This window comes from Eptesicus fuscus, chromosome 6, assembly GCF_027574615.1.
Source record: "Eptesicus fuscus isolate TK198812 chromosome 6, DD_ASM_mEF_20220401, whole genome shotgun sequence".
In the NCBI taxonomy this organism is placed as follows: Eukaryota; Metazoa; Chordata; class Mammalia; order Chiroptera; family Vespertilionidae; genus Eptesicus; species Eptesicus fuscus.
In genome coordinates this window covers 98,516,889-98,540,902 of record NC_072478.1, presented here as the reverse complement: position 1 = coordinate 98,540,902, position 24,014 = coordinate 98,516,889, and the positions used below count along the sequence as shown (strand labels likewise).

Sequence of the window (24,014 nt, the reverse complement as noted above, 5' to 3'; positions counted from 1 at the left end):
CATGAGGGATTTATATTCTAGGGTAGGAAATAGTAGATAAATAATAAACTGAACAACTAATTAAACTATTTCAAATATTTCATACTTTAGAAGGAGATGAATACTATGAAAAAAAATAGAGTAGATAAAGAAACAATAGAAGTAGAGGGTCAGAGACAAGTTGGCGGATGAATCAGACAGAGTGATCAGAATAGGTGGTCATTGAGAAGTCACATTTGAAGAAAATGTGAAATAGGTGAGGGAATTTGCCATTCAGCTATCCAAGTGAGGGCATTCCAGGTCCAAGCTCTGGGTGGGGTTGGGGGAGGAGAAAACAATCCCAGTGTTGAATCAGGGTGTGTGGAAGATGAGGTCAGAAAGTAAAACAGTCATTTAGGCCATTGTAAGTATGGTTACATTCTAGCAAAATAAGAAACCATTGCAGGGTGTTAGGCAGAAAAGTGACATGATCAGACTTGAATTTTAATGGACTTCCTCTGAAAATAGTGGGAGTAGATGGTAGGTAGCAGGCAAAGACTACAAGCCAGGAGACCATCTAGGAGGTTTTTGTAGTAATTCAGATTAGAGATGTCAATGGTGGCTGGGACCAGGGCGGTAGCCGGGAGGTAATTAGAAATGATGGATGCTAGATCTATTTTACAGGTAGAGACATTAGAGAGGAGATGACTCTTTGAATGACAGGAGGAGGGTGTATCAGTGTTAGAGGAGTCAGAGACTGAGGAAGGCAGCAATATCTAACATGTGAGAATGGACTGGCTTTAGACAAGGCTACAGTACTCAGCAGCAAGACAGAATAAAAGGGAACACATGTGAGTAGGTGGGTAGATGAGGTGGAGGGGGTGTGTGGAGATAGTCTTTGATGGGTTCCATTTTCTTCATGAGGTAAGATGCAGTCTTACCACCTGGGAATGAGTATGGAAAAGAAGTATTGGAGGATTCGAGATAAAAGCTGTGAAATTGCTAATGAAGAAAATGGGAGAATGATTAGGCTAGGAAGTTAGAGTAGGAATGCTTGGCATCTTCATAGTCTTAAGTGAGATTTTTGTTTGTGAAACTAAAATGAGAGCAGAGTGGTGATGTGTTCTCTGCTGCATTTAACCTGCACAGGTGTAAACATGAAATAGCCAGCAATTTCATTTTTATAGGATTTGGATTTTATGAATTGAGCATGATGAAGTGAAAGAGGCTTGGAAGTAAAAATAGTAGCAAGGAAGTGATTACAACAAATGACACTAAAATTAATATGTAGGGAGGGGGAAGGACATTAAATATGAGGAACAGTGAGAAGCTGACACAATCCTGTGATTGGAGGTACTAATGTGATTAATGGAGGCCAAGTCGTAGAGGGGGGTAGAAGGTAAAAGTCAGAGACCGAGGTGCACAACTTTGTTATTATTCAGAGTTTGCAGTTATTATTGATTAGGTATGATTAGAACATACTCTTAAGGTCTGACCTTAGGAGTAAGTACCTGAAGGAGGGTGGAGATAAAAATCTTTGGAGAAGATAATTTAAAAATAAGGATCTAAGGTATTAGAAGGAACATCAGTCACCATGAGTTTAAACAGTTGTAGTGTGTTGGGAAGAGTGACAGTGAACCATGGGGGAAATCATCTAGAAAAGAGAAGAAATCACCTGGGATTCTGCAGTTGACAGAATCAATGAGGGATACTGGTGATATCACCTGATAGCATGAGTTCCAAAGTTGGGATTTTTAGGGAAATGTGAGGGAGACTAATATAAAAGGAGTACTGAAAAACAAAAAAGACATCTGTCACATGTGTGGGCTCAGAAATATGAGAAGAAAATGCAACTACAGTGGAATTTGAATATCATAACCCCAATTTAAGATGCATTAGAGCAACTGAACCCTCTGAGTTACTCCTCTTTACATTAATTCATAATTCACTGATGGACTCATTTTACTCTTAATTAATTTAAATAGGAGAGCAATATAGTCAGATCCTAAAATGATTGCAATTCTTAATTCTCAACGTCACGTTAAAAATATCACTAAACCTCATGTAAAAACAGCTGTACCATTTAAAACAGGCCTTCTGTCTTCTCTGGAGACATGTGAGAAAAATGCAATGGAAGGTGTCCTTGTTGCATGAAAGAAGCAACTCTTATATACTGTTATTCTCAAGTCTGATCAATCATTTCCAACTCATTTCCTATTTTTCATTTAAAAAATCCTACCCCACCAAGAATTTCAATAGCAGCAAGTAAAATAATTTGGGCAGCTGACAGGCAATTCAATTTCTTGGCAGATTTTTAGATAATCAGACACTCAGGAGAAGCTTGTATATTTGTTTTATTCATGGTCAATTTGCTATGGCACATTTTCCTCTACCAGATCAACTCAACTTTTGTACTCAGTAGAGGAGTGGAGCATCATTATGTAGCAGCACAACTGACTTAGGTGGTTCACCAGGCACAGATCATCATTTCTGCAAACAAGCCCTCACCCTGCCTTAAATGAATTGTACTCAGGTCTTTGCTCATCCATTAGGAAACCTTTGCCAGACCCTTGTGGCTCAAATACACAGGGGAAATTGACATAATTCTTCTGAATCTCTGTGACTGGAGCCAGTGGACTCTGAAGCCATTACCAGAAGATTAAGGGACCAGCTGATCCATGGGTCGAGCTACAGAGCTAAGGTATAACCATACATAAATACTTTGATCAAGTTACTGTCTATGTGCTACTATAAATACAGAGTGAAAAATGAGTGCATTTACTATGAAATGTATCTAATGAAGAGGAAGCCAAACTGGACCTAGTCTATTGTTTCTGAGTGTCTAAAGGGGCCCAGAGGCCAGCAACAATAGGTTCCAGGAGAGGAGGTTCTAATGGAAACAAGCGGCCTTTCTACTTGTGATGAAAGAAAGACCATGTGTGGACTGTGAGAAAGGGATAACTAACTTATGTTTTGAAAGGATGCTGCCCAAGAAAAAACCCTGATCTCAACATAGGTGAACCACTAAAAGCCAGTGGTATAGGGAGAGATGTAAGAGGCTAAATGGAAGTGGATGCCCAAGCTGAGACACACAGAATTCCCTAGTGGAGACTTCCAGGGAAACGTGGAACACACCTGTCCAGGGCAGAAAATAAAAACTGTCCCTTGAACATGTGCCTCACCCTGAGTTATCAATGCCACACTCCAGCTCTGACACCTGCCAAGTGGAGCTATGTAATGAAAACATCCCTGCCTTGTTTACTAGTATGTTGGGAGAAATGTTATGTAGCCTGTTGTTATTATATAGAAACTAGAGGCCCAGTGCATGAAATTCTGCACGGGTAGGGTCCCTAGGCATGGCAGGCGATCAGGGCTGATCTGTGGGGTGACCAGCGGGATGATCAGGGGTCCCTGCTGGCAACCACCTTTGAGATGACTGGCAGGGCGATCGAGGGGCGGCGCCGCCAGCTCACCAGCCGGCCCCACCCCCCGATTTCCCTGCTGCAGCTGCTGGTCACCTCCTTCTGTGGGGTGACCGGTGGGGCAATCGGGGGGGCGGGGGGGGGCCTGCTGGCCTTGGCTGGCCTGGGGCCTGCAGGCTGGGAGCAGCTCCTGCATTGAGTATCTGCCCCTGGTGGTCAGTTCGCATCATAATGATTGGTCGTTCCACTAGTCATTCTGCTGTTCGGTCGATTTGCATATTAGATTTTTATTATATAGGATAAACGCTTATTGTCACAGTAGAGGCCCGGTGCAGAAAAATTCGTGCATGGGGGGAGGGTCCCTCAGCTCAGCCTGCCCCCCCTCACAGTCCAGGAGCCCTCACGGGATATCCTACTGATGGCTTAGGCCCACTTTCTGTGGGGAGCGGGCCTAAGCCGCAGTTTGGCCTCCCTCTGTGGGAGGCGACTGGCTGATCAGGTATATAGATACTTTCTGAAGGCAGCATGGAGTCCTTCCTTATTTCTTTCCTCTGTGTTTGGAGAACAGGGGACTAAAAGGTGGAGACAGAATTGTGGCCAGGCCTGGGGCTTTTGTAGGCAGCGGAAAGAGGAAGAGAGCTGGGGAAAGTCTAGATACATTTCCTTCGATTGTTCTCCCTTCCTCGGGCCCCTCCCTCCATTTTTTTTCCTTCTCGTGGTGGACACTAGAGCCTCAGACTGACCAGAGCCCAGCAACGGTGGTGTTCAGCCCCCTCACTTCTCAGCTAAATGTACAGCTGCCTCACATTCCAAGCAGGGCTGTTTTCAAGTGACTAAAGCACTGGGAATCCACAGCTCCCGGCCTCTCCCCTCTGGGTTTCCTCCTTGGGTCAGTTGTAAAGTTCAGCGAGACACCAAAGCAGCTCTGTGCTGGGGGGGGGGCGGGGGGGGGGGCGCACGCAGGCAGCGCCATGTCCCAGGTCAGGGGCACAGGCAGGCAGGGGCACATCCCTGGCCAGGACGTTAGCGCTGGGCAGGCCTGGGCGTGCCTCCGCTGGGGGTGGAAGTCCCTGCCCCCGTCCCCACCCCCCAGCTTCTGTGTGTGCGCAACCTGTTGACTGGTCGTGACTTGGACACCTTAATGGACAAATTAGCATATTACCTCTTCATTATATAGGATTTTTAAATTTAACAGAAAAAAATCAGACTTTTTATTTTATAAGTGCTTTCACTCTATAAAAACAATATTATTTAAGATTTTTTTTATTAATTTCTAAGTAAATTAAGTATCCTTATAGGCCATATTTGTGGCCTCTGCTATAATTGATAGCACAAGCAGTATGATTTTTATACCCATATCTCAGCTATGTTCCTTACTACAATTAGGATTACCTGCTAAGGTGTAAGACTTTTTTTCTATTTTGTTCTATTTCATAAGTGTAGAAAATTACTTCTTAGTACCCTCTGTAATATGTTTTAAATTTAACTTTTTAGGTCATTATTTAGTCACTTGCGCAGTCAGTAATCTTCTAAACATTCTATGATCTAGATGCCATCAGGTGCTTGATTGGCAACTCTATTTATATATGTCTGTCTAAATAAATAAATAAATAAGCAAGCCTTACATTTATTTCAGGGCAGAGAGATAAATTAAAATTTCCATTGCCTCTCCCACCCTCCATTTTATACCCTGAGGTGAAAGCACTGGTACTCTGATTTTGAACCAAGCTTAACCATGTTTTAAAATAATATTTAGAGAGAGGAAGAGAGAGAGAGAGAGAGATGGATCAGTTGTCTCTCCCATGTGCCCCAACCAGGGATCAAATCTACAACCTGGGTATGTGACCTGACAACGAATCAAACATGCTACCTTTTGGCATATGGGATAAAGCTCCAACCAATTGAGCCACACAGGCCAAGATATAACAATTTGATCTGAGACATATAAAAGAAGTACATATAACTTTTTCAAAATTTTGCTAGTCTTTTCAATGTGGAAACCAGGCTACAAAGCTCTTTTGTTTAGAAAACTTCTTATCTGAATATGCATGGCTAAATCCTAAGGTTTAGTTTGGCATTGAGAGGTTGAAACAAAGAAAGGGCAGTTTGCTTTGCATAATAATGTAATGGGAATTTTCCACTTTTTCACTGGAGGTTTGAGAAGGAGGATGTGGGAGAAAGAGCAGGCTTGGATTCTAAGAAGCAGGAAAATGAATGTTTTGGGAGATAGGTGGGTATTTGAACAATGAGGTAGCAGACTGGGGTAATGAAGGTCTCACTCAAAAGTTTTGATGTTTGATTCAAATGTTGTTATTCCCTCTAAGTTATCATCATAATCAGTTAGTTAATATTAATATCAGGAGAGCAAAGGGGAGGGCAGACACTATAAGCTTGGTCACCTGGGCAGCTTCACCAGGAAGCTACAGCTTCAGGCTCCCAGCTCCCCCAGGGAAACACCAGTCGATTCCCTGCAGACCACTGGGGGAAGGGATTGAACAAAGGGGGAGATGGGTGCATGTGTTAGGGGCAAAAATAGAATCTTGGGGACTTGGGGTTGGAGAGCAAATTTTTGTGGATGACCCCCATACTGCTGCTCTCCCATACTGCTGGCATGAGTGGAATAAACCCTCATATGCGACTCAACCCTGTCTCCGCTAAATTGGCTCAAGTAGTGACAGGAAGCCCAGACCCATTGGTTGTCCAGTTTCACATGGGCAGGGAAATTGGGGTGACTTAGGGAAGGTGCTTGTTTGTCAGTCTAGGCTGGGGAGCAATTGACTGGCTAGAAGATGGACCCTATCGGAAGTGTGCAAAATCTTGGAGAGTTAATTGATTAGTTTGAAGAAGCTCCAGGTTGAAAATCCCAGACCAAGGAGCTTTAGCTCTCTAGCTTGTTCTTACTCCTGCACTCTTGCTCTCTTCTGCTCTGTGAACTGCACTTGCCCATGCGTTCACGTGTTTTCTCTCCATAGCCACATGGCTTTAAGCAGCCACAAGGCCCATGGCCCTATGGACCCCACACACAATGGACTGCAGCTGGGAACACAAGCTAAGCTAGCCAGATGCTGGAATGAACTGGATTTTAATAGGGAGCAGAAATTCGGGGCAGTGGCCTTAATTCTGCTGAAGAGAAGATTAAACTTCTTCCATGGTGAGACGGACAGAGATGGGACTGTAGAGGGGAACCCTCTTAATTTTACACCATCAATAAAGTTTTCCACTGAACCCAATCTCCCCATGGAGGCCTCAGGAAATTATTTTCCTCAAGGCACTCCAATAACTCCACTTCCACCAATAGCACCTCCTATGTGCTCTAATTCCCTGCTTCATCTGTACGTTTTTCCTTGAGAGTTACATTGTGTGCTATTGCTGCTAGGGAGAATGATAAACAACAGGCTTCCTTCTTATTTTCAGAGGACAGGGCCAGCGTGAGCTGTGGCAGCCCTGTAGTGGCAATAAGGCTACTGGAGAAGCTCAGGAGCAGGAGTATGAAGCAACAATGTAAGTTTTCACCAAGAGGTTGTATGATTACTGACCTAGAAGATCTTAACACTTCCCTCAGCTTGATTCAGCTTTGGACAGGTTTCTTTCTGAAGCTAGATCCCTGACCTCCCTTTCCCTAGAGCAGCGCATGGAGAAAAATGCTCAAGTATAAATTCTCCTCTGCCCCTTTCCAAGGTAAATCTCCTCCCAGCCCCTTTGCCAGCTTTACAACCCAAGAATGTCTTTTTCAAGAAGGGGATGTATTCCTTTCAAATGGAATCATCAACAAAGACAGAAACCCTATCTCCCAGTCTCCAAGGAAGGGGAGAAGCCTAGTCAATAAGCACCAATTAGCACACATAGAGGACTAATCACTTTGACTGACTTCCCACCTAACACCCTAATTAATATACTGATTACTTCCAACCTAATATCCTCCCTATTTCCCCATTACCTTACATCAATGCTTACAAACTCTTCCACTTTTGTTTCAGGGGAGTGGGATTCAACCCCTCTCTCCCCTACTGCAATAGTCTTGAGTAAAATCTTCCTCGCCATTTTTAAATAAGTGTCCAGTGTAATTTTTCTTTGATATTGGGAATATCAATCAAATATCCCTAGAATTGTTGGAAAACAGATCTGTGGACTTGGCACAGATCTGTGGACTTGATACGGTAGAACTCAGGTGGTACTGCCTGCCCAGCATTTAGTCACTCTTTCGTATGACCAGCAGGATTTCACTTTAAAGAACCACCCTTCCCTGCTGTGAGGAGCTTTGTGGCAACTGTCAATCAACGTGCATTCATTGCCTCCTCTCCTGTTCCTTTCCAAGTGATGGACCTGGGTACAGCTAGACCTATCAAACATTCAAGGGTATTTGTATCCTTAATTGAATGGCTCAGAACAGAAAATGTTTGAAGTGAATTCATCCCAAAGTCAGCAGCTTGAATGAACATTAGGTCTGTTTGCTGAGCTACCAAATTACCATATAGTTTTCTCTCATTACCTTTGTTGTTGTTATTATTTTACATTGCCTATTACTCACTGATGGCTGCTTGCAATAAAATAATCACAACTGGTACATAAATGATGGGACTCAACTCATTTTTAATAAAGGGTAAGGAAACGACAGAAGCATAGTCCATCCTATCCTATCATTGCCCCCTCTCCTCTCCTGCCTTTTATTCTTCCTTTCTCTCTCAACTAATTATTTATATGTTTGTTGGTGAATACATACAGATTTTTACTATATTTTTACACAACTTGCTTACTTTTGTTTTTTTCTTTCTGTTAACCTTTTTCTTCTTCCCTCTTCACCCCCTTCCTCCCCTTTTTCTTACTTTTAACGTTTCCAGAGACAATTCCTAGCCACACATTTGGCCCATCAGTGACCTGTAAACAGGACTTCAAATTCAGTTGTGTGAGTTTTGTTACTCACAACCCTAGGAAGGCCCTAGAGTGCAGTCTGTAGAACCCATTCACTGTCCCTGAGGGTAAGGTCCTTGATGAGAGCTGTTCATTGGCTATACATGCCACAGAGCTCACTGATCTCTTTCAAATCTTTCCCTGAAATTACAGAAGGCATCTCATTTTCTACCAGAACATCTTAATGGATGTTCTGGTAGAATCCTAACTCTAACATTCAAGAATTACTCAACATTTGTTTCTAGTGTTGCTACTATTGTTATAATATTGGGAATATTTCCAGTTTCCTCATAGATATGGTAACATGGAGATTATAATCCCTAGTTCAGGGTTGCTGTAAAATTATATAAATGAAACTCCCCAGTGCCTAATCCATATAGCACACTAAATAAGTAGAGGTAATGAGAATGATGTTGATTAATTACTGCTACTTTCATTATTGTGATGACAGCAATTCCTAAAACAGTACATCACATTGACAAGGGTAGAGGTGGGGGTGGGGATTTCTTACCCATAAATATCGAGGCACCATGTATAAGATCAGTAACAAAAGTAAAAGTTTTTTGTAAAAGTAAGGGGCAAAATTCTTTTAATAAAAGCTTGACCATATTTGACAGCCGAAGAGTTATCACAGAGACCTTGTAAGGAAAACACAGAAGTTTCCAGAGCAAAGAAATCTTTGTTTCCTAAATGTGGAGAGAGATTCCCCACCAGACAGGGTTTGTTAAGTGTTTACGACTCCAATATAAATAGAACAAAAAGGCTTAAAATCAGTAAACATAACCTAGATATAAACACCACAACCTCATTTTTTATGTCACTTAAATAATTAAAATGCTTCTCATTGAATGATGAAGTTATTTAAGGAGAAACATCAGAAGAGCATCCAGCCGGCAGATCTAACTGCTTTTGCCTCAAGTGACATGTTCCCAGCAGTGGCTTATATTATGCCTTCATAAAATGTGTGCTGTCATTTTTTTCAGTGCTGTTATTTTTGGAGGATATTAAGAAAAAGTATCTGTGTTGTGTGAAAGCTCTGTATGAAAATAAGAAAGTGAGTGATTCCTAACACAGGTGAAAGCCCTCCAACAATTTAATGCCACACCTGTTCAAAACCAGAAAGGTAAAATTGATATTCATGCATTGGGATACACAATGGTAGGTATTTTAGCAATCTAATGCCAGGGGTTCTGCTCCATCACATAATATTTTTTAAAAATTTAATTGATTTTTAGAAAGAAAGGAAGGCAGAGGGATAGAGAGAGAAAGAGAGAGAGAAAAAAACATCAATATGAGATAGAAACATCAATGGGCTGCCTCCTACATGACCCCCACCGGGAATTGAGCACACACCTTGGGCATGTGCCCTGACTGGGAATTGAGCCTGCAATCTTTTGCTGTATGGACAACACTCCAACCAAATGAACCACCTGGTCAGGGTGTCATCCCATACATTGTAAGATAAATTACAACTACATTAAGGACATGACACAGAGTAAAATATTTGCACTAGGTCAGTATTGCTCAATTTCTTTCACAGGTGTCTTCTAAAGGAGATTCCATGGAAAATACTAGGTTAACAAGTTAAACAGATTTTAACTAATTTCCCATTTGGTTTCTCTATGTATCCATCTGTCATCTATTTCTTTCTTTCTTTTTTTTTAATATATTTTATTGATTTTTTACAGAGAGGAAGAGAGAGAGATAGAGAGTTAGAAACATCGATGAGAGAGAAACATCGATCAGCTGCCTCTTGCACACCCCCTACTGGGGATGTGCCCGCAACCAAGGTACATGCCCTTGACCGGAATCGAACCTGGGACCCTTGAGTCCGCAGGCCGATGCTCTATCCACTGAGCCAAACCGGTTTCGGCTATTTCTTTCTTTGTAGTTGGGCATGACACTCAGATTATACCACAGGCCCCAGCTTTCTTTGTAGTTAGGTGTGGTCATTAGACTCAGTTCTCCCCAATGGAATCTGAATGAATATAATGCATATTAGTTAATGACCTGGCCCATGAAACCCTCTTGGTAACTTCTCCATAAACTCTCACATTTCTCACCAACTTCATGACAATAAACTAGAGTTAATTGAGAAGTCATCTTTTGAAAATGGCTGAACTGCTGTCATTTAGGGTCCTAGAATGAGTCCATGGAACATGGAGCAGACCTTCCTCCACTACACAGCCAATCTGAACTACCTTCCCGTATCCTTGGCTGTTTGCTCTCCATTATATGCCAATTTTCAAAAAAAACAAAATAAAGTTATTCAACTGAAAATGTCTTTAAGGTAACATTCTTGGCATTATGCAAGCATATCTATGAGTTTTTTTTTATTTATGCATACTACATTTTATTTTGCTGTATATCATATGCATTGAACATCTGAAAAATATTCACATCCAATCATCATTGCTTTTGTCACTGTCATGTTAATTGAGGGATTACACGTAAACAAATTTTCTTGTATTGTGTATAATTTGATTACTAAATGAAAAGAATAAACTACAAAAACTGATTTGAGATAAACATCAAAATGGGACTAACATTTATATCAGAGTGGTAAAAGCCATTTTGGATTATAACATATACTCTTCAATAGTGTTACTGACTTTTTGCTTGTTAAACCTCTTTTAGTTATTGCCAAAGGGGTAAATATAAAATTGGGTTCTCAATTAGTAACAACTTTTTGAAGAAAAATAAATCTAACCAGCATTTGTCTGAAAACCATTAAATACTGCCATCCAACAACAATCACTGGTTCTCATGCTAAAATTGTTAATTAGCAAATTTTAAATTTATTGATTCATCAATAGGCATTTTTGGGATAACATTCTGAACTGCCCTAAAAGAAAAAATGATAACTGAGTATTAGAGTTCTGAGAAAAACTGTATTTATATAATAAATATTATATAATTTATCTCTCTGTGAATATCTATTAAAATCATGAGGGATTTATTTCTTCCATTTGGAAATCCAGACAGATCTCTGAATATATATATATATATATATATATATATATATATATATATCCCACATTGCATAATTGCCCTCACCAAAAAAAGAAAGAAAGAAAGAAAGAAAGAAAGAAAGAAAGAAAGAAAGAAAGAAAGAAAGAAAGAAAGAAAGAAAGAAATCGGGAATTTGTTCTCCTCTGTCTTTGAAATTATTCAAGCAAAAGACCATTAACAGCCTGATGATCCTCAAAACATGTTTACCTCAGGAAAATTGTTGGGCAATATGGAAACCACAGGAGTGGGTTAAGCTGCCTACTCAAACACTCTGTGCTGTCTTCCATCTAAGGTTTGATGTATCAGAGCTGAAAAATACGACCCCCTCCCCCCACACACCTGTTTCTATGAGGAAGTCAAGTATCAAAAAGTCTGTGGGTGGCATTTCCTTATTTTCTTATTGATGACATGATGCTCTTGTGAATTTAGGAAGCTGTGGTCCCCACGACCTCCCAAAGGTCGTTTGTAACTACATCTCCTGTGAGCCCTCGCCATCCACAGGATAAAGTTGATCGGCTGACAGTAATGAGACAAATATGTATTAGCTTCATGCCTCAGAAACTGCAATGCCCCTAGTGAATCCTTGACATTTACTGTGTGCAATTTCCCCTGGTGTAAAATGCGGTTTAAAAAACAACTGGAACGCATGAGCGTGCCGGCAATGGCTGTGCCAGGAACTGACTCCTTTAAGCAGCGTTATAACCTGCTCCTTGAGTACTGATTAGGGTGTGTGAATAAAATAGCTGCAGATACTTGGAAGAAACATTTACTACCAAATCATCCTTTTATGACCATTTCTTTTCATGTAAATCAGGACCTCACCATTAAAAAGAAATAAATTTTAGCTTTTAGGGATGTGACTTTTTTACACAGCTGGGCTTTAAAACATAAACCTGGTGTCATCCCTCCCCAAAGCACATAGAATAAAATCCAAAATCTAACAGCTCTATGATAGCTCTATGGAACTCTCTAGGATCCAGCTACTATCTCACTCATCCAGGTTCTTTTCCCACCACAACCCACTATCTTACTAACTCCAAACAGTCCATGCTAAGCCCAGCCAGTTCCCAGGACTGGGCATCTGTAGGTCCTTCTCCTGCCGTCTCCTTCCCACCATCAGCCTTTGCATGGCTGGGCCCTTTCCTTCCTTGAATGCACAGCTCAGATTCCTCCTTCTCAGAAAGACTTTCCTGGGCCACTCGACTAATTTGCCCACTGTCACTCACTCTTTATCACATTGCCTTGATTTACGTTATTCATATCATGTTGTATATTTGCTTACTTTTATTTTAATAAAATGTGAGCTCCAGAGAACAGTAGCCCTTGTTTGCCTTTGTTTGGTTCATAAAAAAAAAGTGCCTCTGACCTTTATATATTTTGAGAATGTTCTGTTTTCCACTTAGCATGCCCACTTGGAAATGCATTGACAAGTACTTCCAATATCTTGGCAAAGGATCATCGAGTCTATGAATAATGAAATCAGAGCGACTACTAGTCCAATCACGGGTTTTAAAGTTGAAAATGCTGAAATGAAGTGGCAGACTGAGGCCCTCGTTTCTGGCTCCTAGTTCCAACCTCTCTCTGACATATCAAACTCTGTTATGAAGATTTACTGTTAAATAAGTTTTAGTAAAAACATAATTTTTGTCTGAAATCATATAAGTATTTTAAAAGTAGATGTATCCTTTATTTTTTTAAATTATCATTGTAATTTTATAATTTTATAGCAGATATATCTTTTTTAAAATTCTGAAAAAAAATTTGATTTTTTTTGTACACAAAGAAATTTTTCCACAGATTTATCTTACCCATGGAAAATTCTCCAAATAATTTCCAATCTTATTTCCAAAGGTCTACTTAACAAATTTATTATCCATGCATGCATTCATTCATCCATGCCTTCATACTTGAATAGCACTGTGGTAGGCAAAACGTAGAATAAGAACTCATGGACACAAAAAGTCTCTCAATAAACTGAGGTAGCAAGAATGACACCTAAGTAATGGCTAAATAATTGTCCAAGGTAACAGAGACCCCATAAAAGCCATCATCTTCATAAAATGTAGAGGTTGCTTTCTGAATGGCTACTTCTCAGGAATTTTGGTAGTAGATCTCCAATGTTCATCTTCTCCCTGAAAACTCAGAGTTATAATTTTCATTTTATAGGTGAGGAGGCTAAGAATCAATAAGTTGGAGAAACTTGTCCAAAGTCACACAGCTCATTAAGTACAAAGCAGACTCTGAAGACCATCGTTTGTACCCAGCATCAGTGCACAGGGGCCATGGGAACCCTGGGGACTGATGGGTTTTATATGGTCAGCTCCACACACCTTGCCCTTTTCAACCAGAGTCCCTCGAGGCCCTCTGGTTTTGGAGGTATAATGAGTGCTGGCCATCTTCTGTAGGTGCCATTGCTTGAGGCAGGAATTATATGACTCAGGTGTTCATGTAGCTCTAACTAGCATGCATCTTGCATTATTCAAAGCAAGAGAATTGAATGAGGAAAAACAGGTTTTGCAGATTACATGCAAGCACCATGTAGACACTTATGTAATGCAGAGGTGGGGGAGTAATAAAAGTAGTTTTTGGTGATAACATATTTTAGACAGAAATCACTAGAAGTTCCACTGTGGGTCTGAAGTACAGAGAGAAATAAGCACAAATAGAATTAATCATAAAGGATCTTTACTGGGACCAACTCTAATAAACAGTGGTATACTTGGTGTACTGCACTGGCTGAGTTCCATTTGGACAGGGAGGGACCCCCAGTCTGAATGAGTAGTGTTTGCACCTACCAATTATCAATTACTTAAAAAACCATCCCTGACTAGCACCTAAGAGGGGAATGCAAAGGGAATGAGATGATTTAAGCACAGCTATCCCAGGTCTTATCTGAGATACTCTCCATGTTTAATTTTATACTGTCTACCTGCAGGGCAGTTGTCATTATTTACATTTCACTAATCTGGAGAAGAGGCTCAGAATTGAAAATCTTTGCCTAAGATTAAGCAACTAAAATTTTTTATAGGTTACTTCTTATCATTTTGCCACCTAGCATCCATTATTATTCCTTCTGCTAACAGTACCTTATATTTCTTTGGTGAGCTACCCATCTTCAAATGGTAGTCCATATCCTACATTAGGTTTGAGAAGTGCACAAAAGAATGCAATATTTCTCTGCCTGCAGTGATACCTTTAAAAAATATCATGACTCCAGCCAAGCCAATTCAGAACCTAAGTGGAATTTTGCTTGAGCGATTGGGAAAGGGAGGAGCTCTACTCTGCTTGCAAAAGAGCTATGAGAATATAAGTCTGATACCACTGGAAGCATACAGATAAAAGAGGAGGGCCCATCTCCAAATATACTGGATGGGAGAACCATTATACAGAGAGAGAACAAATATTTTAGACATTAGTTAGTCCATGTGTACCTGTAGCCATAAACCTTGCCCTGATTTTTCAATTCCATTTGGCTAATATGCTCACTCACTTTCTTAAACCAGTTTGATTGGGATTATCTGCTGTTTTTAACCAAAAGAGTCTTGAATAATGGTGCTTGGAAATGTGTGGAAGCATTGTTGGCTGTCACTATAAGAGTTTTACTGGCATTCAATGGGCAAGAACCAGGGATTCTTAATGTTCTATAAAGCTGCAAGAAAATTCTGCAGGAGGGAAAACTTGTTCTGCTCCACATGCCAATATTGTTCCCTAGAGAAATGCAGGGTTAGACAAAAAGAAATGTGTGTCACTTGGAAAAAATCTTGCAAATAATAGTATGCATATAAGAGAAAACATATGTATAACATTTAAGAGGACATCAATAAGACTTCAGGGTCTTTATATGTAGGAGTAGAGGAGTAGAGGGATATCACTCTAAAAGCCTTGCTGTTGACAGTATGTAAAAACTGTACTGGACAAAAAGGTGAAGAAACTTATCCAAAGTCACAAGTGGTTTATAAGGTAACTAGAGGCCTGGTGCATGAAAATTCATGCACTGGACGGGGTCCCTCAGCCCAGCCTGCCCCCTCTCACAGTCCAGGAGCCCTCAGGGGTGGGAGGTGACCCAGCAATCAGGGGAAGGTGATGCCCTATCACACCTCGCAAGCCTCAGCCGGCCCTGGTTTCCTGAGCCTTGGGCAGCACTGGGAGGCTGGGCAGCTGCCATCTGAGGCTTGCCTGTGCCTCGGGACGGCCCTGGGTGGCTGTGGGGCTGAGTGGACTGGGGGATTCCGGAGGCAGGTGTGCGAAGTGGCCGGGCCTACCTGGGGGTGGGCCCAGCCTTGCTGTGTGCCTGCTGCCCCAGTGGGGTTGAGGGGACTGGGCACTGCCATCTTGTGGCTGTGGGTGCCGCCATCGTTCAGGGCATGGCAGTAAATTAGCATATTCCCTCTTTATTAGATAGGATAGAGAGCCATGGAAGGTTTTGAGCAATGGAGCAATGTGATAAAAAACAATGTTTCAACCACCTCACACCCATTAGGATGCTACTATCAAAAAACAGAAAACAACAAGCATTGGCAGGGACATGGAGAAATTGGAACTTTTGCATACTTTTGATGGATGTGTAAAATCATACAGCTACTGTGGAAAACAGTATGAAAATCCCTCAAGAAATAAAAAAAAATGTAATTTCCGTACGACCCAGCAATTCCACTTTTGGGTATATATCCAAAAAAATTAAAAGCAGGGTCTTGAATATGTGCATAGTCATGTTCACAGAAGCAGTACTCACAGAAACTACAATATCAAAGCAACACAAATGTCCATTGATGAATGCATGGATAAGTGTGGTATCTACATACAATGGAAGAATATCACTCAGCCTTAAAACACAAGGACATTCAGTACTGTGCTACCACATGGACATATCTTATGGACATTATGCTAAGTGAAATGGCCTAGTCACAAGAAATCAAATATTGCATCATTCCAATTATATGAGGTACTTAAAGTAGACAAAATCAAAGGAACAGAAAGTGAAATGGTGGTTTCTAGGGCCTGGAAATAGAGAAAAATGTGAGTTTATTGTTTAATAGGTAAAGATTTTCAGTTTTACATGATGAAAAACATGGGAATGGCTGTAATGTGAATATTTAATACCACTGAACTGTACACTTAAAAATGTCTGAGAAAGTTTATGTTTATTTTGACACATTGAAAAAGAAAAGAAAGCAGTGTTATAGGATGACTAATATGAAAGAAGTACAGTGGATAAATTAAAAAAAACACAGAGACAGAAGGTAGAAAAATGAATTAAGTAGCCAAAAACCCTCACATGCTTTTTTATAACAGAAAGAGTGTACATTTGCACTCATTTTTGTTGTTTTAGTGGTTGTTTTCCCAGCATCTTAAGATTAGATATATTTTTTAATTGAAATAACAAATTTGTTTTTTCCCCTTTATTGATTAAGGTATTACATATATGTCCTTATCCCCCAATTGCCCCCCCACCCCCACTCATGCCCTCACCCCCCTGGTATCTGTGTCCATTGGTTAGGCTTATATGCATGCGTACAAGTCCTTTGGTTGATCTCTCCCCCTTACCCCCACCCTCCCCTACATTCCCTTTGAGGTTTGACGGTCTGATAGATGCTTCTCTGTCTCTGGATCTGTTTTTGTTCATCAGTTTATGTTGTTCAATATATTCCAAATATGAGTGAGATCATGTGATATTTATCTTTCTCTGACTGGCTTATTTCGCTTAGCATAATGCTCTCCAGTTCCATCCATGCTGTTGCAAATGGTAAGAATTCCCCTTTGGCAAAGTGTGTGTGTGTGTGTGTGTGTGTGTGTGTGTGTGTGTGTGTGTGTGTGTGTTGTGTGTGTTGGCTAAAAGTCCAAATGAAGACTGATCAAATACACAAAAATAAAATATTCCACCTATATAGGAATTGTGTTTCTAGTCTTTTGTGAATGATAGTCATTTTCTTCGCCTAGATAGTACCATTGTTATTTGATTAAAACCATAAAACTGTGAAATGACTGAAAATGAATGGGATAACTTCACACATCAGACATTCATACAAATTATACTTTATGCAAATTATGCAGAATAAAGCAAAACACAATGTATTTAATGAACATGTATTTATAAAAACTATGCATTTTACTTTCTGTTTCTAGAGAAAATAAACTGCTTGCTTAGTAAAGTGACATATATTTGTGATTTTTACTGATTTAGAGATTCATAATCTTCAGACATTCCAGCATGATATGTGCTTTGCTTTCAATAATTCACGCGTGTGTTTTTTATCGGCCAGAAAGTGTATTAATTGTCAGAATGGGCCTATATGTTATTGAATCCCAAAATTGGAATCTGACATTTTGTTTGTTCCAGGGAAGTTTAATTATAGAGGCTATAAATATTAAGCAAATAGTTAACTAATCATTTTGATCACTATTATGGACTAAATGTTTGTGTCCCTCCAAAACCTAAGATGTTGGATCTGTAACTCCCTGTGTGACTGTGTTTGGAGATGAGCTGCCAAGGAAGTAAGTACAGTTCTGTGAGAACAGGACCCTGATTCCGCAGTAGTGTCCAGGTAAGAGACATCAGAGCTCCCTCTCTCTGCACACACGCTGAGGAGGAAAGACCCCGCGAGTACACAGCGAGAGGCTGACCATTTTCCAACCAGCAGTGTGTCCTCACCAGGGACTGATTCAGTTGACATGATCTGGAGCTTGTAGCCTCCAGACTGAAAGAAAATAAACTTCTGTGTTTTTCACCACAAAGTCTATAGTGTTTGGTAATTGTAGCCTGGACAGACCAATATAGTCACTCTATACAAAAATAGAGGCAGATGAAAGAAAGGACACAAAGAAAGACCAAAGACATGGAATGATTTCTGTGGTCAATTTTTAAAGTAAAATGCATAGGGATATAAATTATTCATTCGGAGATGAAACAAATATGGAACAAAGAATAAAATATTATTATCAATATTAAACAAAAAGTATGAAAAGAATTTTTACTAGAGAGGGATTAATTTCCGATGGACTTTCTGCCTCTAATAAGAATATATGGCAGTTATCATATAATATCTTTTAACAAGGTTTTCTCTTTATATTATTATTTTTCTCTCCTACTAGTTCCCAATCTCTTTGGGGCCTAAAATTCTATTTGTGTCTGTATCTATATCCACATACCCAGCTAAGTCTAATAAAGGCTTGAAGATTGTTCCTAGTTTCCCATTCATAAATATATATTGGTTGATTCATGAATTTAAAAGCTAGCAGATGACAGCATATTATTATTATCATCCAGTCTCTTATCTATACTACCTACCAGAATACAAACTCCTTAAAAGTGGAAACTGTTTTTTCACCGTGTAGTAGATAGTCAATAAATAGCAAATGTGTGTAAATAAATAACCTAATATATCAAACTGAGCCTAGGAAGCTGTGAGTAGAGGGTAAGAGACGTTCTGGCATGGAAAATTAATTGTGAAGAGATCTCTGCATTTGGAAACCACTGTCATTAGGGACCTGAACAAGGAAATGTAGTGAATGCTTAAAATTGACAAACACGGTAGGAGAGACTAAAAGTTCAGATTCTGTGTTGAGAAGCCTTTGGAACAGAAAATGAAAATGGGAGACATCTGCAGTACTATCAACAGTTATATATAACCTATGTAATAAAAGCCTAATATGCTAAGTGTCTTGGGTCTGGCCCATGGGGACTTGGCAAGATGGGCTGGACATGCCCTGGAGCCCTCCTATGGTCCCTCCCCGGTCCTGATGGTGTACCAGTCGCGTCCCTCGGCCTTGCCTGTGCCCTCTCACAATCTGGGACCCCTCGGGTGATGTCTGTAGGTCAAGCTGAGGGTCCCCACTAATGCACAAATCCATGCACCAGGCCTCTAATATATATATGAAAATGATGCAAATATATTCAGGATAAGATATGTTAACAATGATCTTCAAAGAAAGGAATGAAAAAAGTATACATGTAAAGACAAAGAAGCACATTGCTCTTATTTTTTAATCCTCACCCGAGGGTATTTTCCCATTGATTTTTAGGGATAGTGGAAGAGAGAGGAAAAGACAGAGAAAAACATCCATGTGAGAGAAACACATCGATTGCTTGCCTCTTGCATGACCACAGCCCTGGCCTAGGAGGAGCCTACAACCAAAGTACAGGCCTGTGACCAGAATCGAACCCAGGACCCTTCCATCTGCAGGCCAATGCTCTATCCACAAGCCAAACCAGCTAGGGCTGTTCTTATTTTTAAGCACTTACAAAGCATAATTGTTTCTGTTTAATCTATTTAAAATGATCTTAAAATGCTAAAGAGAAGGTTGTAATATAGTGTAGGAGTCTATAGACGTTCTGACAAATACTCTTTCCTTCTCAACTGTCCAACACACCAAGTACATGACCCTCGCCCATCTCAAAGCATCTGTTCCTTTTGTAGGTTTTGATCACAGCCAACCCACAAAGATAAACACAGTTAATGGCCTTGTGTGCTGCAGTACCAGATAAAGACAATAGTAACCACAAAACAGAGAGACTCCTCAGACCCCACATCACCCAGTGCTTTAGAAAATGTTCAAGGGCAAATGTACTTGGCATTGAATTTAGGTTTGAATGGAAGCAACTTCTTTCTCCTGAGTGGCAGCTTTGAAGCATAATTAAAACGCACTGGAATAAAAATTCGCATTTTATAAAATTGTAGATTTGGTCAGGCAGGATGATGCCTGTGTAAGTGGGCAACAGCTTATTTGAGAGGAAATAAAAAAAGGGAGCGTGCAAAAAAACTGAAATGAGAGATCAGAGTGAGTGAAGGAGGAGAAGGAGGGAAAGAGAGAAAACGGCTAAATTCAGGATTCTATTAGAATATGCCAAAGGTCAAATTATGTTTAATATCCTTTCTAATTTTATGAGGTATAAATATGATGATAGTCATGTCATGACATCGTTTAGCCCCGGAACTGGAGGAGTGCTTGGTCATTTAGATAATGGAGCTGAGGATGGTAATAGGATGAAACGTATAGTGCAGGGTGACAGTAGGATCATAGGCTCCTTCCTAGTGCTGCATAAAAGAGATTATTATATTGGCTTTCAGAAGAATCTTGACATTTCCATTAAAATCATGATTTTGACAGGTTTATGTATTCAGCCCCTTTCATTTGCATGGGATTGAAACTTGACATTAGAAATCCTCAGACCAAATGCATTTTAAACATCACGTAGACTTGCATACTTTTTGTGTGCACACAGCAAATGCAACATGTAAGCCTTCAGAGTACATATCAATTTTTAATAATCCTTATATCTTCTAGTGTTTACTGAATTTCTCATTGCTTTGGCAGGTGTTAGATAATCTACCAAAAAGGTGAAAACTATTGGAAGAGTTAGAATGAATGGGGTCTGTATAAAAGCTGCATTTTTTTATAGGAGCCAAGATACTTGGGGCTTAGCAAGTTAAGTATTCAGGGATTTTAATGTAATTCTTCGTAATTTGGTGAAGCCACGCACATAATGTTAAATATGTTATTAATTTTGTATGCCTTTTGGCTTTTATTTTTAAGGGCTATGCATTTCATTTAAACCCATTAAACCGCATTCATTTCAAGTCCTCTGCACAGACTCATAATCGCTTATGAGGTCAAATGGGGCTTTCTTATCTGTTGTCCATGCCTTAGCTACTCAAAGGGTGGTTGGAAGACCAGCGATACTGGCATAACCTATGAGCCTGTCAGAAGTGCTGAGCCTCAGGCCCCACATCAGGCTTGTTTGTTTACCTCTTAACAGGATGCCTAGGGAGTATTCCCAGACACATGAAAATCCGAGTTCTGGTGTGAGCGATATTCAGAACAAAAACAATTAAGCAGAAAACTCTGTAAAATATGCCAGGAATTTTATTTTTGAAATTACCAATATATTTAGAAATAATCAATTACCAAAATGTTCAGCCTTTTCCTGGAAGCTTGGTGTTGTGTGCAGACCTCTGCAATCCTTAATACGTCATTTCTATTACCCTTGAGAGTTGGGGTGGACAAACTGGCCTGTGGATCAGATCAGGCTCCAGACTATTTTTATATGGTCTGTGAGCTAAAAAGTTTAGCATGTTCAGTAGTTGAAAAAACAACAACAAAAAACGAAGAAGAATATTTCATGACACATAAAAATTATACAATATTCAAATTTCAGGGTCTACAAATTAAGTTTCAGACGACTTACATATTATCCGTAGTTATAAGGACAGACTTAAATAGTTACAACAAAGAGTATATGTCCCACAAACACAAAACCATTTACTATTTGGACCTTTAGTGAAAGAAACAAACAAACAAAAAAACCCCATCTGCTCTAAAGTATAGATTTTATATATATATATACTAGAGGTCCGGTGCACAAATTTGTGCACTCGGGGGGGGGGGCCCTCCTCAGCCTGGCCTGTGCCCTCTTGCAGTCCGGGAGCCCTCAGGGAATGTCCTGATGGCTTAGGCCCACTCCTTTGGGGAGTGGGCCTAAGCCATCAGCCAGACATACTTAGCGCTGCTGAGGAGGTGGGAGAGGCTCCCACCACTGCCGCTGTGCTCACCAGCCATGAGCCCGGCTTCTGGCTGAGTGGTGTTCCCCCTGTGGGAGCACACTGACTGCCAGGGGGCAGCTCCTTCATTGAGTGTCTGTTCCCTGGTGGTCAGTGTGCGCCACAGCGACTGGTAGTTCCACCATTCAGTCGATTTGCATATTTGCTTTTTATTATATAGGATACCTGTAACATACGATAATATTGTTCAGCATGAAGTCACTTTATTAAATAAAATTATTGGATTTCTTTAAAACTTTGGCTACCCTAGATAGGTGAATAAATACGAAATTATTTTTATTTTGCTTTGAGAGCAGTAAATGAAAAACTTCATATCATAAATAAGCACTCATGTCATATGATAGTGTTAGGTTCTTAGGTAATTGTACAAGGACTTTAGAATGATGTGTAAATGTACGGGCAAGCTCAGGAGGGTGATGTGCTGTGAGGAAGCTATGTGGAAACCAAACTGACTTCTTGTTTACTAGGGATTTCAAATTAGGACATTGTTCCTGTCAGACATTCTCAGAAGCTCTGAAGGCCCTGGCTTGGAGTGGGCTCTTTGCTATTTCTTTGTTTACTGAGTAAACATCCCCAAATTGCCCACTTCAACAGATATCCGACTAGTAGCAAGAAATCCCTTCCGGGACATGGTCACAGAACTGAAACAGACAGCAACTGCTGGTGAGTGGTAAATATCTATGACAAAGCCCATGAGTTTCACTCCTAAGGAGAAACAGCAATAGTTCAGACTGTTATATTTAAATTGCTGTAGCAGATCAGAACAGGATTTTCAACCCCTGTCACGGCACACTGGTGTGCCACAACAATACTTTAAACATGCAATAGCTGTTTAGTCATGGGCACCGACCTTTTTTCCCTTAGACTGTCAAATACAATATGACAACAGCCAATACAACAATAGCTGGTGGGTGTGAATGCCTTGTCTTGAACCATAAATATATATGACATATAATAGAGTTGCATCTTATTGGTCACATCACAATGATAAGGTTGCATCTGATGGGTTAATTCTTGGTACCAGAAATCCTTATATACAAGTATAGGCACCTGATTTTTTAAAAAAGCCACTCTGGAGAAAAATTACTTTTACTATTATATTATTATGTAAATCATTCAAAATTATAACTATTTTTTGTTAGATTGGCCAGAAATATATTTTTTGTGTGCCGCAGAATTTCAGTAATTAGTTTTTGTGTTCCATGAGATGAAATAGGTTGAAAATCACTGGATTAGAAGATAGCCAATGACAGGAAATGAAAAGAAGAGCCAGTGTCACCATCTGTGACTTAGGAAAAGGACAAAAGTCCTCAAAAGCCTATGAAGGCCATACGTTAATGTGCAGAACATAATGCTGGCTGCTCATAATGGTTGCTGAGTGATCAAGAAAAGTGATACCTATCTTTGTACTCATTGTTTAAAATAATAATAAAAACTGTAATGTTTGACACATCTCAGAAGGATTTCCATCAAAATGCTTAGATTTGCTGCTCAAGAGACCTGCTTTAGTGATCTGGAATATTTGAATATGTGAACATCTCTGCAGACCACGCTGGGGACATGCAATATCACTATTGTAAAACACTGATTAGGAGTAGCGGGCCTGTACTCCTTGTAACCATCAGTATCAGCAGTCAAGGAAGAGAGGTTTCCTCATAGAAATGAAAGAGAAAAAGAATCTAGCAAGGCATATAAACAAACGCTTATCAATATACTTTGCTTCCCTTTGCATTCAATTTTTAAATTAATCTTTTTTTTCTGTGAATATTTATAAGAATTGGAATCCACACTAGGGAAAGTAAAAGTACAAAGCAAGAAGACCTATCAAAAAGGTTACATATATTTTTAAAAGTGAGAAATTTCCAATCATTTTAGTAGATGCAGATAAAGCTTTTGACAAAATTCAACATCCATTTGTGATAAAAACTTAAAACATCGTGGGTATTGAGAGAAAATACTTCAATATAATAAAGGCTATATAAGACAAGCCCACAGCTAACATCATACTCAACATTAATAGCTGAAAGCTTTTATTCTAAAATCAGACACACATAAAGATAAGAATGCCTACTCTTGCCAGTTGTATTCAACATAATATTTGAAGTCCTAGCCAGAGCAATAGGGAAGAAGAAAGAGAGAGAGAGAGAGAGAGAGAGAG

General features: G+C 39.9%; 1 long non-coding RNA gene across 2 annotated transcripts in view; it reads right to left on the bottom strand.

Moving 5' to 3' along the window:
* The window catches only part of LOC129149516 (uncharacterized), a 1,442,660-nt gene that overhangs the window by 91,118 nt on the left and 1,327,528 nt on the right, over positions 1-24,014 (bottom strand). The gene's annotated exons all lie outside the window — the stretch shown is intronic.